Below are 12129 nucleotides of genomic sequence, written 5' to 3'. Positions count from 1 at the left end.
ACTCAGAGTTTAAAATATACCCCATCAAACTTTGGTCTCTGTGTATGTTGAAAAAGATCAGTATGATTTGTCAGAGTTAGAAATGAAAATCAGGGGGCTTCCCTGGTGGCTCAGTAGTAAAGAACCTGCTTTCCAATGCAGGAGACTCAGGTTTGATCCCTGGTCTGGGAGGATCTCATATGCCATGGAGCAGCTGAACCTGTCTGTGTACTGCAACTACTGAGCCTGTGCCCTAGAGCCTGGTTCCCTAACTACTGAGCCCACATGCCTCAGCTACTGAAGCCCACACATCCTAGAGTCCATGCTCCAAAACAAGAGAAGCCACTGCAACGAGAAGCTCATGCACCTTGACAAAGAGTAGCCCCTGCTCATCATAGCTGGAGAAAGCCCGCCACAGCAACAAAGACCCAGCATAGCCAAAAATAAATGAATAAATAAATATTAAAAATTTGCTGCATGTCTCAGGAAACTCAAACAGGGACTGTCTATCACCCTAGAGGGGTGGGATGGGGAGGGAGATGGGAGAGAGGTTCAAAAGGGAGGGATTATATGTATACCTATGGCTGATTCATGTTGAGGTTTGACAGAAAACAAAATTCTGTAAAGCAATTATCCTTCAGTTAAAAAATAAATGAAAATCAAAAACATGATTCTGAGGGGGAAAAAACCCCAATGCAAAAGAATCAAACTTATATTCTCCTAATTACAAAAAAAGACAAAATATTAGAAAAAATAAACAAATCAGAGTAACCCTAAATGAAGCCATGTGACAAATGAAAGGACATCTAAGAGGGCATAATGATAAAACTAAGCAGGGCAAAAGGATTAAGAAAATTCATTAGAATGATACAAAATAAGTAAAGAAAGAACATTCTGAGTTAACTGTAGCAGAATAAAGGGATTGGCAGCCCTCTCTGTAATTCTGCTGCAATGGTTTCCAAAAGATTAAGTAAGACTTTGTATTTCTAATTAGCCAAGTACTAGAAATATACTCTCTAATGGGACTCATATGGCTGTGTGGAGTAACTGCAAAAATATGATGAGATTTGAGCTTAATACAGATTAAATATACATTCTGTATCATAAATCATGAAAAATTTCTGGAACAATATTTATTTATTCATCTGTTATCTCTAGAACTTTAGGGGGTTAAACACATGTGCACAGAATACAATGCAGTCATATTGCATGTCTAATCAGGGTTTTTCTTTTGCTGACTTTGGGTTGGTTTTCGCAATCCTTGATTAGTGAACTCTAAACAATGTTAATGATAACCAGGCATGATTTTGATGTTGTTCCTAGAATCAGAGTCTGGCCCAGATGGGAAGGCCATAATGATAGCCTACGTATATTGAGTGCTTACTATTTGCCATGTGTTAACTTATTTAATCCTCACAACAACCCTGTTAAATGTATGAAGAAACTGAGGCACAGAACAACTTGAGTAACTTGCTCAAGCTCACACAGCCAGGAAGTGGCAGGCTTGGGATTAGAACTTAGGACTTCTGGCTACAGCTCCCCTTCCAACCTTCACTGTATTGCAGTACTTAACATGCCATGGTGCTTTTTGTGCTGGTGACATCCCCACGTCTCTGGAATTCTTGTCATGGTATCTCATCTATCTCTATGGATTTCCCCTCACCCCTCCCCCCTTCCCATGCAGCCACAAGACCCCTTCTGATTCAGAGAATAGAGTGCCCTTAATGAATCATCAGGACATCGATGGGCACTTTCGGGGTTTTCTGTGGAGATCTCATTTTTTAATTCTGACTCAGTTCACCAGAATGAAGCAATGACTATGACATATCATCCCTGCATGCAATGAGATGAATGAAAATCTTTACCCACATTTGCTAGTGGAAAAGAGATGCTGACCACATTTTTGGAACACATCACCTCTATAAGTAAAAACAGCTTTTCCCCATACTTACTCTATTAGTTTACATTTTAGGGAGATTTATTAATGTTTGGAATATTGTATAGTCCAAGAGTAATGAGAGACATGTGTGAAATGAGAGATTTAGTGAACTAACCAATGACCAAAATTCTTTTTTTTTTAACATTTTTATTGGAGTGTAATTGTTTTACAACTTTGTGTAAAGTTTCTGCTATACAACAAAATGAATCAGCTATATGTATACGGAGAAGGCAATGGCACCCCGCTCCAGTATTCCTGCCTGGAAAATCCCATGGATGGAGGAGCCTTGTGGGCTGCAGTCCATGGGGTCGCTAGGAGTCAGACACGACTGAGCAACTTCACTTTGACTTTTCACTTTAATGCATTGGAGAAGGAAATGGCAACCCACTCCAGTGTTCTTGCCTGGAGAATCCCAGGGACGGGGGAGCCTGGTGGGCTGCTGTCTATGGGGTCACACAGAGTCGGACACGACTGAAGCAACTTAGCATACATATATCCCCTCCCTCTTGAGCCTCCTCGCAGCCCCTCCGTCCCCTCCAGGTCGTCACAGAGCGCTGAACTGAGCCCCTTGTCTTATGCAGCAGCTCCCCACTAGTGCATGTATGTCAGTGGCACTTTCTCCATTTATCCCACCCTCTCCTTCCCCGTTATGTCCACAAGCCCATTCTCTGTGTCTGCCTGTGACCAAGATTCTTAAGGCCAAATTCAGGCTATGTTACTGATAACACATAGGACCTTACCACCCAGTTTTAAACATTTCTTGCACAATACTAATCTCACTGCTGTTGCAGCTCAGATTTTTCCAAGAACTGCACACTTGCACCACTCTCTGTTAAAACAGCATTGTTAAAGTGTTTCCTGTGGGAACAAGGGTAGGAGCAACAGACATCACAGCCCCATTGTAGATAGAAGGGGAAAAGGATGCATGAAAGCAAGAGCCTGATGAAATCTCAGCAGTGGCACCATTACCTAATAGATTGAAATATTCTGAAGAGAAGCAGTGACCCCATCCAGTCAGTATATTTAGGGTCCTCCTGGGGGCCAGGCTCTCTGCTGGGCTCTAAGGACCCAGAAATGAATAAAGCATCTTCCTTGTATTCAGAGGGCATCTAATTCCCTCTTCTATTCTCTCTTAAATCCTTCTGTCTGAGTCTTGAATAATCGTTCTGTCACTTTGAGGTCTAGTTCAGTAGTTTCAGTAGTTCAGTTGATGTCCCCCTCAAGTCAGAAGGAAATAACAGCCACTTTTTTCTGTGAAATCCATGGAAATGTCGAGTTTGCTGTTTTGTTCTCCTTGACAAAATAGAGCATAATGACTAGTTGCTGGGTTGCTACAGAAAACACAGGCCCCAAACGGCAATCGGGAAGAAAGAGTACTTAGCAATTAAGTAAAGGAAATGACTAGTGGGTTCGAAACCCAACCCACTGCCCGTGTATTTCTTAGCAGAGTCAGGCATCTGAGTTACTTAGGCAACTGTTATCACTAAGGAAGTAGTTTTGGTGACTCATGCTCATACAGAATAACTTCTTTGCAAGTCTGTGTATTCAATGACCTTACCATTATCCTCATGTTTTCCCTTCTCTTAGCACTGGGACATAAAAACCACATTTGGATGACTTTGGTTTATCACTTAGAAGTGTTATCCTTCATTGGCTGGCTCATATTTTGAAATGTGATGGACACGAGGTGATATTGCAGGCAATAGTTCCTGCAGTATGTTCCTATATTAAAAGTAGAACTGACAGCTTTTCTAAGCAGAAATATTATATCTTGTTGTTTTTATTGAAGTATAGTTGATTTACAATGTTGTGCCAATCTCTGCTGTATAGCAAAGTGACTCAGTTATACACATATATACATTTCTTATACTCTTTTCTATTATGGTTTATGACAGAATATTGAAAATGCTCCCTGTGCCATACAGTAGGATCTTGTTGTTTATACTAGTATATACAAACTTGGATATACTAGTTTGCATTTACTAATCCCGAACTCCCGCTCCATCCCCTTCCTTCTTCTGTCCCCCTTGGCAACCGTAAGTCTGTTCTCTATGTCGTGAGTCCGTTTCTATTTTGTAGACAGGTTCACTTGTGCCGTATTTTAGATCCCATATGTATAGTGACATCACGTGGTATTTGTCTTTCTCCTCCTGACTGCCTCACTTAGCATGAGAATCTCTAGTTGGATCCACGTTGCTGCAGATGACCTTATTTCATTCTTCTTATGACCGAGTAGTATTTCATTGCTTATAAGTACCACATCTTTATCCCTTCATCCGTCAGTGGATGTATAGATTATTTCCATGGCTTGGTTATTATGAATAATGCTGCTCTGAACATAGGGGTGCATGTATCTTTTTGAATTATAGTTTTGTCTGGGTATATGCCCAGCAGTGGGATTGCTGGATGATATGGTAACTGGTTTTCTAAGGACTCTCCATACTGTTTTCCATAGTGGCTGCACCAACTTACATTCTCACCAACAGTGTAGGAGGGTTCCGTTTTCTCCACGCCTTCTCCAGCGTCTGTTATTTGTAGATTTATATCTGGTAATAATAACATTTCTTGTCAGTTATTTTTTTATTTATAAAAAGGTACTATTTAAAATACTAGTCACACTTGTGATAAATAACCTAGAATACCAAAGTATTTTATACCATAACACAAAATGCCTTTGTCTTTCCCTAGAGAGATACAAAATGGAATTCAAGTTTCCACTGAAAGCTTTCTAGGGATGATCTTCACAAAAATAAAGGACCCCTAAGAAAACTCCTTTTGCCAGCTTCCCTCTTCAGATCTTTGATCTACCTGTTTGATGTTCCAACCATATTTGTTTATGGACAATTGGTATTTTTTTCTGTTAAAAATAGTAGAGATGGTGTAGGGAAAAAATGAGTTAATGAAAAGAGTTATAGGTTGATGTGTTTGGAGAATTGGAAGAACTTACATTGACAGAGAAAAACAAAACAAAACTGGGAGCCAGGTGTCTGCGGTGATTTTGGGTTAGGGCATAACAGCCTGGCCTGGCCTCCAGGTTTTTCTGGTAGCCTCAGTAGTGCCAGCTTTCAATGTGGTCAGCCTCGGGCTCACCTGAGTTGTTATTATGTCTTTTTTCCTAACCCCAGAAACCATGCCAGAAGTTCAAATTTAGACAGTATAACATTAGCTGTTTTCATTTTGCTTTTAATCTAGTAGTTTTCTGTTTTTAATTTTGTGGCTGGAAAAGCTTGAAAAATGCTATGAGTCATGACAAATGTTTCTTTATCCTCCAGATAGAAGCCTTAGCAGCTGAGTGCTTTTCTGTGGGAACCCTTTCAGGGACTATTTGGGAGAAATACTTGTCTGGTGGTTCTCTTAAATTGTGGTACCCAGGCCAGCAGCAGCATCCCCTGGAAATCTGTTAGAAATGCCACCTGTCAGTCTGCACTCCGGATCTGACAAAATCAGAAACTGCAGGGGGTGTGCCCAGCAATCTTTGTTTTACCAGGACTTCTAGATGTTTCTGAGGAAATGCTAAAGGCCGAGAAGCTCTGTGCTAGTGAATTGTTAGTATTTGGGGCCATAGAGTGAAAAATATAGTGGTTGGAAGATGGGAATATTTATGAGTCTTTGCTTATGAGGAGATGAAGAATAGATAGGAAAGAATGCTTTAACTTTTGGAATTAAAATAAAGAGGGCTGGAACTTAATTCGCTGGATTAATTGCTTGCATGAACCTCTGCCTTCTCAGAGAACAGAGATCCTGATGACTTGGTTACTGGGAAATATATTGGCATGGTTCTAAAGTTCTAGAATAATCTCTCTAGTGAGAAAAGGCATGCCTTCCCATTTTAGGAGAGAAGTTCAACTCAGTTCTGTAAAACCCTATAAGATTCTTGTATTCCATTGACTTGGCCAGCTCAGTTACTTCTTGAGGCCCTAGTTTCTACATCTGAAAACCATATGCATTGTTACTTGCCTTGAATTATCTCATTGAAATGAAGTGAGGGATTCAGTATCTGAAAGAGGATTTTGTAAGGCATTTTGGTGACTGAAAAAATGCAAAGATTGAGTGATTGATATGGATGTTGATGCAAATATGGGTTAATAGATCAACTACCCTTTGATATGTGCTCCCTTTGGTCTTGACTCTCACGTATTCATTTTTGGTGTTAAATAAACCACAGTTCTTGTTTTTATTTTTAAAATTTATTTATTTGTATTTATTTATGTGGCTGCACCTGGTCTTAGTTGTGACATGTGGGAGTCTTTAATCGTCATTGCAACATGTGAAATCTTTTTAGTTACTTCATGCAGGGTCTTAGTTCCCTGACCTGGGATCGAACCTGGGCCCCCTGCATTGGAAACGTTGAGTCTTAGCCACTGCGCCACTAGAGAGGTCCCTAAATCATAGTTTTTAAAAGCTTTAATCTTCATTTCCTCATCGAAAACATAGTATTCATGATACCTACTCATAGGATTGTAGTGAGAAGAAAATCAGATGAAAATAGGAAAAGGCAGCTTTTAAAGCTCAAACATTACAAATTTTCTATGTTGTTGTTTTCATTGTTATTTCACGGCCGGATTGAGAAAGCTTTGTGACTGTTGACAGAATGATATCATCCAGGAGTTTGCAGTGAGTGTGTACATCAGCGGATTTTTGTTACAAACAATAGCTATGTTTACTTTTCTACTCATTCTCCTTCAGTGGAATGTTTCCATTTTCTCATGCTGTGGGGGAGATCCACATATGTTTTATTAAAGAAAGCAAGCCTGGTGTGTTTTATCCGTTGAACTGAGAGGCCACATATCATTCATTCTTTTCAGGACAAGCCATCTGGATGAATTGCCAGTCCTTTATTCACTCGCAACAATGGATAAACCTCAGTTTCCTCATACGTAAAATGGGATGCCAGTAGTAGAGATTTGTGTGACACTGAAATGAGCAATGTATTTATAGAACACATCGCAGAGTGCCTGGTGCAGAGTAAGCACTCAATAATGTGAGCTGTTGTTATGACTGTCATGATTAAACAGTAACATGAAGAAGAGGAAAAAAGGTCGTGTCTGAAAGTCAAGGGCAGGAGAGGATAAAAAGACAAGGGAGGCATCTTCAAAAATGGTCTGATCATTTTGCAAATGACAAGTCAAGCAGTTGCCGTGATTTTTCTGGTCACTTCGATGAAAATCAAACACTTCCTTGGTTGTTTCAAATGAGAAGATTAACCATAGTTGTTTACAATGTCCATGTTCATGTAACAGTCAAAATCACAGCCTTACTTGAAAGTTACGTGTCTTCCTGGCAAGGAGCTGTAGGAAGTGGGAGTCCTGGTTTTTCTCTGTGTGTGAAGTGCTATCACTCTTTCCTCATCTTGGTAAATAGAGAAGTAAATTTTGGGGGAGATAAGAAAGTTCTTACTTGACAAGGACTGTTGATGAGCCAGTGCTTACACCTCTCCATTTGGCATGTGTTTATTTTTTTAATTATTACTATTTTTTGATATGGACCATTTTTAAGGTTTTTATGAATTTGTTGCAGTATTGCTTATGTTTTGGGGTTTTTTTGGCCTTGAGGCATGTAGTATCTTAGCTGCCTGACCAGGGATTGAAACTGCACCGCTGCATTGGAAGGTGAAATTGTAACCACTGAAGTGGTTGGCATGTGTTTAAAAGTCCCTGGCATGTGCTTAAAACTGGCCTTTTTTCTATTGGCTGCTTCTTTGCCTTTCAAAGCACAGTTCACCTGAAGAAGTGAATTTGTATTTGGTCATCTGCAGCCTCTAGGAGTCGTTTTTTGTTTTTTAAACTTTTTATTTTATATTGGGAGTATAGCAGGTTAACAATGTTGCAATAGTTTCAGGTGGACAGCAAAGGGACTCAGCTGTACTTACACATGTATCCATTTTCTCCCAAACTCCCCTCCCATCCAGGCTGCCACATAATACTGAGCAGAGTTCCTTGACCTATATGGTAGATCCTTGTTGGTTATCCATTTTTAAATACAGCAGTGTATACACACCGATCCCATACTCCCTACCTATCCCTTCCCTCTTCCTTACCCCGCTGACAACCACAAGTTCTTTCTCTAAGTCTGTGACTCTGCTTCCACTGGGAAGTACACCCCTTGCTGCTCTTTGCTTTGGTGCCTTCTTTCCAGCGGGTGGTCCTTGAACAGGATCTAAGACAGCTAGCTGTATGTTGCATCAGATCTAGTCCAAGGGAAATACTTTACCTTCAAAAACTCAGAGGGTAATGAGGATACAATTTGCAATCCCTGGGTGGCCTTTTGAAGCTCTTTGCCTTACACTTGCAAGTAAGCAAACAGCCTTGGGGCCATTCTGGTCAGATCCATGCAGCATGCTGGCAACTTTCTCCAAAAACCTTCATCTTCAAAAATCTGCTTGTACACTTCCATGTGTAAAATTGATAGCCAATGGAAATTTGCTGTTTGACTCAGGGAAATCAAACTCGGGCTCTGTAACAACTCAGAGGAGTGGGAGAGTGGGAGGTGAGAGGAAGGTGCAAGAGGGAGGGGACATATGTACATCTATGGCTAATTCATGTTTATGTATGGCAGAAATGAAACGAAATTGTAAAGCAATTATCCTTCAGTTAAAAAAAAGTAACTTGAACTCTGTTTGCCTTTGACCTGGGTACATGGTTTTAAGAGTTACATAACCTTCCTGGCATGCTTCCTTTGATAATGTTGCTTTGTATCGTGTTTCACGTTGGAATGTGGTGTCTAATTTTTGGTATTTTAGTCAAAACTTGCCCCTTTAACTCCTGTTCAAGGTAAAAGGGAACAGGATTGCTTAGGGAATGCTTTGACATTACAGATCGTCACCCCCAAGTTGCTGGGCCTGCAGAGGAGAAGGTGGCTGATAGATGTGAGTGTTGTACTTGGGAGCTTCATGAGTACCCACCCTAGTCACAAAATAAAGCTGTAAATGTGCTTCAGTGGTTTTTCCTCATACAGTTGTTTGTTTTTTTTCTTTTCTTTAAGTAGCTGGCATGTCACTCAGGACTGATACATGTTATTGCTTTGGAAGATAAACATTTATCTAAAATGTGTTTAAAAAAAAATAGTGTTTGCAACGAATTCCCTGGTGGCACAACGGATGAGAATCTGCCTGCCAGTGCAGGGAACATGGGTTTAACCTCAGGTAGTCCAGAAAGACTCTACATGCTGCAGAGCAGGTAAGCCTATGCACTACAGCTACCAAGCCTGCACTCTAGAGCCCACGAGCTGCAACAGCTGAAGCCCCACAGCCAGAGCCTGTGCACCGCAACAGAGTAGCCCCCAGCTCGCCACGACTAGAGAAAGCCCTCACACAGCAACAGACTCAGTGCAACCGAAAATAAATTAATTAAAAATATATCCCATGAAATTAAAAAATGATTAACTTTTATCAGTTGGAGGATGATCCTAGACTCCCATGTGTACTTAAACTTGTCCCAAAACACTGTTACTGTTGTTCAGTTGTTAAGTCGTGTCTGACTCTTTGCTACCCCATGGGCTGCAGCATGCCAGGCCTCCCTGTCCTTCACCATCTACTGGAGCTTGCTCAAATTCAAGTCCTTGAGTTGGTGGTGCCATCCAACCATCTCATCCTCTGTCACCTCCTTTTCTCCCTTTCCTCAATCTTTCTCAGCATCAGGGTCTTTTCCAGTGAGTCAGTTCTTTGCATCAGGTGGCCAAAGTTTTGGAGTTTCAGCTTCAGCACCAGTCCTTCCAATGTATATTCAGGATTGATTTCCTTTAGGATGGATTGATTGGATCTCCTTGCAGTCCAGGGGACTCTAAAGAGTCTTCACCAACACCGCAGTTCAAAAGCATCAATTCTTTGGCGCTCAGTGTTCTTTACGGTCCAACTCTCACATCCATACATGACTACTGGAAAAACCGTAGGTTTGGCTGTACAGACCTTTGTTTACAAATTAAACAAAATACATTCTGTCTGGTGTTTAAATTGTGTGTTTTTTTTTTCCTTAGCATTTTAGGCATAACTTTTTAAAATGTGAAAATGCACATAAACATATGTGTACAGGTATATGCAACTCTGAGATCATGCCACAAATATCCAGGACTGCCTTGTGATAGTTTTGGAGATGGATAACTAAGCAGAATATGAATATGGACTTGTCATTGGAATGCCATGGAAGCCTCCTGGGTTTGTTCGTATAGATCCTAGATAACTGTTGTGAAAGTTTTACAGTCCTATTAAGACTTGCTGAGAATATGAAAACTTGATATACTGGGTACATTTCTCTAATAATTCCTGATTCCAATTTGATTATTTTTTAAAATATGCCTGATTGGCTGGACAGATTTAAGATAATCAAATCCTGAGATAATGAAATACCTATCTATGCATCCATCCATCCAAGGGAACTCCTGAAATATTAGAATTTAATGCAGAGTTTCCCTTCATTAAAAATAAATAACAACAGAAATAACATTGTGATAATTCAGTAAGAAATGCCTATGAACCCAGTAGAGAAAGGACAAATATCACAAATCATTGACAAAAGAAAAAACTACAGATGACTAAGAAACATATAATTAATCCTAAACATATAAGAATTTAGGTTTTTGTGTTAATCACAAAAAGGGGAAATAAAAATGACATAGCCATTTTTGACGTATAAGAATGACAAAGGTTACAACTAGCGACACTTCATAAGGATATAGCAGGGGACCATTCCAGCCACTGCTGATGGGAATTTGGGCTCTGTAGTCTTTCTGGAGATGACTTTTAATCAGCTGCCTCAAAGACTTTTATGACCCAGATAACCATGATGGTGTGATCACTCACCTAGAGCCAGACATCCTGGAATGCAAAGTCAAGTGGGCCTTAGGAAGGAAGCATCACTATGAACAAAGCTAGTGGAGGTGATGGAATTCCAGCTGAGCTATTTCAAATCCTAAAAGATGATGCTGTTAAAGTGTTGCACTCGATATGCCAGCAAATTTGGAAAACTCAGCAGTGGCCACAGGACTGGAAAAGGTCAGTTTTCATTCCAAATCCAAAGAAAGGCAATGCCAAAGAATGTTCAAATTACTGCACAATTGAACTCATCTCACATGCTAGCAAAGTAATGCTCAAAATTCTCCAAGCCAGGCTTCAACAGTAGGTGAACCAAGAACTTTCAGATGTTCAGGCTGGATTTAGAAAAGGCCAGAGATCAAATTGCCAACATCTGTTGAATTATCAAAAAAAAGCAAGAGAGTTCCAAAAAAACATCTATTTCTGCTTTTTTGACTATGCCAAAGCCTTTGACTGTGTGCATCACAACAAAATGTGGAAAATTCTTCAAGAGATGGGAATACCAGACCACCATAACTGCCTCGTTTGTATGCAGGTCAAGAAGCAACAGTTAAAATCAGACATTGAACAATGGACTGGTTCCAAATGCTTGTTTAGCTTTTATGCAGAGTACATCATGTGAAATGCCTGGCTGGATGAAGCACAAGCTGAAATCAAGATTGCTGGGAGAAATATCACTAACCTCAGGTATGCATATGACACCACCCTTATGGAAGAAAGCGAAGCGGAATTAAAGAGCCTCTTGATGAAAGTGAAAGAGGAGAGTGAAAAAGTTGGCTTAAAACTCAGTATTCAGGAAACTAAGATCATGGTATCTGGTCCCATCACTTCATGGCAAATAGATGGGGAAACAATAGAAACAGTAACAAACTTTATTTTTTTGGACTCCAAAATCACTGCAGATAGTGACTGCAGCTATGAAATTAAAAGACGCTTGCTCTTTGGAAGAAAGCTATGATTAACCTAGAAAACATATTAAAAAGCAGAGACATCACTTTGCCAACAAAGGTCTGTCTAGTCAAAGTTACGGTTTTTCCAGTAGTTAGGTATGGGTGTGAGAACTGGACCATAAAGAAGGCTAAGCACCGAAAAATTGATGCTTTTGAACTGTAGTGTTGATGATGACTCTTGAGAGTCCCTTTGGACTGCAAGGAGATCAAACTAAAGGAAATCAATTTGAATATTCATTGGAAGGACTGATGCTAAAGCTGAAACTCCAATGCTTTGGCCACCTGATGCGAAGAACTGACTCACTGGAAAAGACCCTGATGCTGGGAAAGATTGAAGGCAGGAGGAGAAGGGGGAGACAGAAGATGAGATAGTTTGATGGCATCACCGACTCGATGGACATGAGTCTGAGCAAGCTCTGGGAGTTGGTGATGGACAGGGAAGCCTGGTGTCCATG

Source organism: Capricornis sumatraensis, chromosome 15, assembly GCF_032405125.1.
Source record: "Capricornis sumatraensis isolate serow.1 chromosome 15, serow.2, whole genome shotgun sequence".
NCBI classification, from domain to species: domain Eukaryota; kingdom Metazoa; phylum Chordata; class Mammalia; order Artiodactyla; family Bovidae; genus Capricornis; species Capricornis sumatraensis.
The sequence above is the reverse complement of the archived record's forward strand: the minus strand, read 5'-3'. Positions refer to the sequence as shown.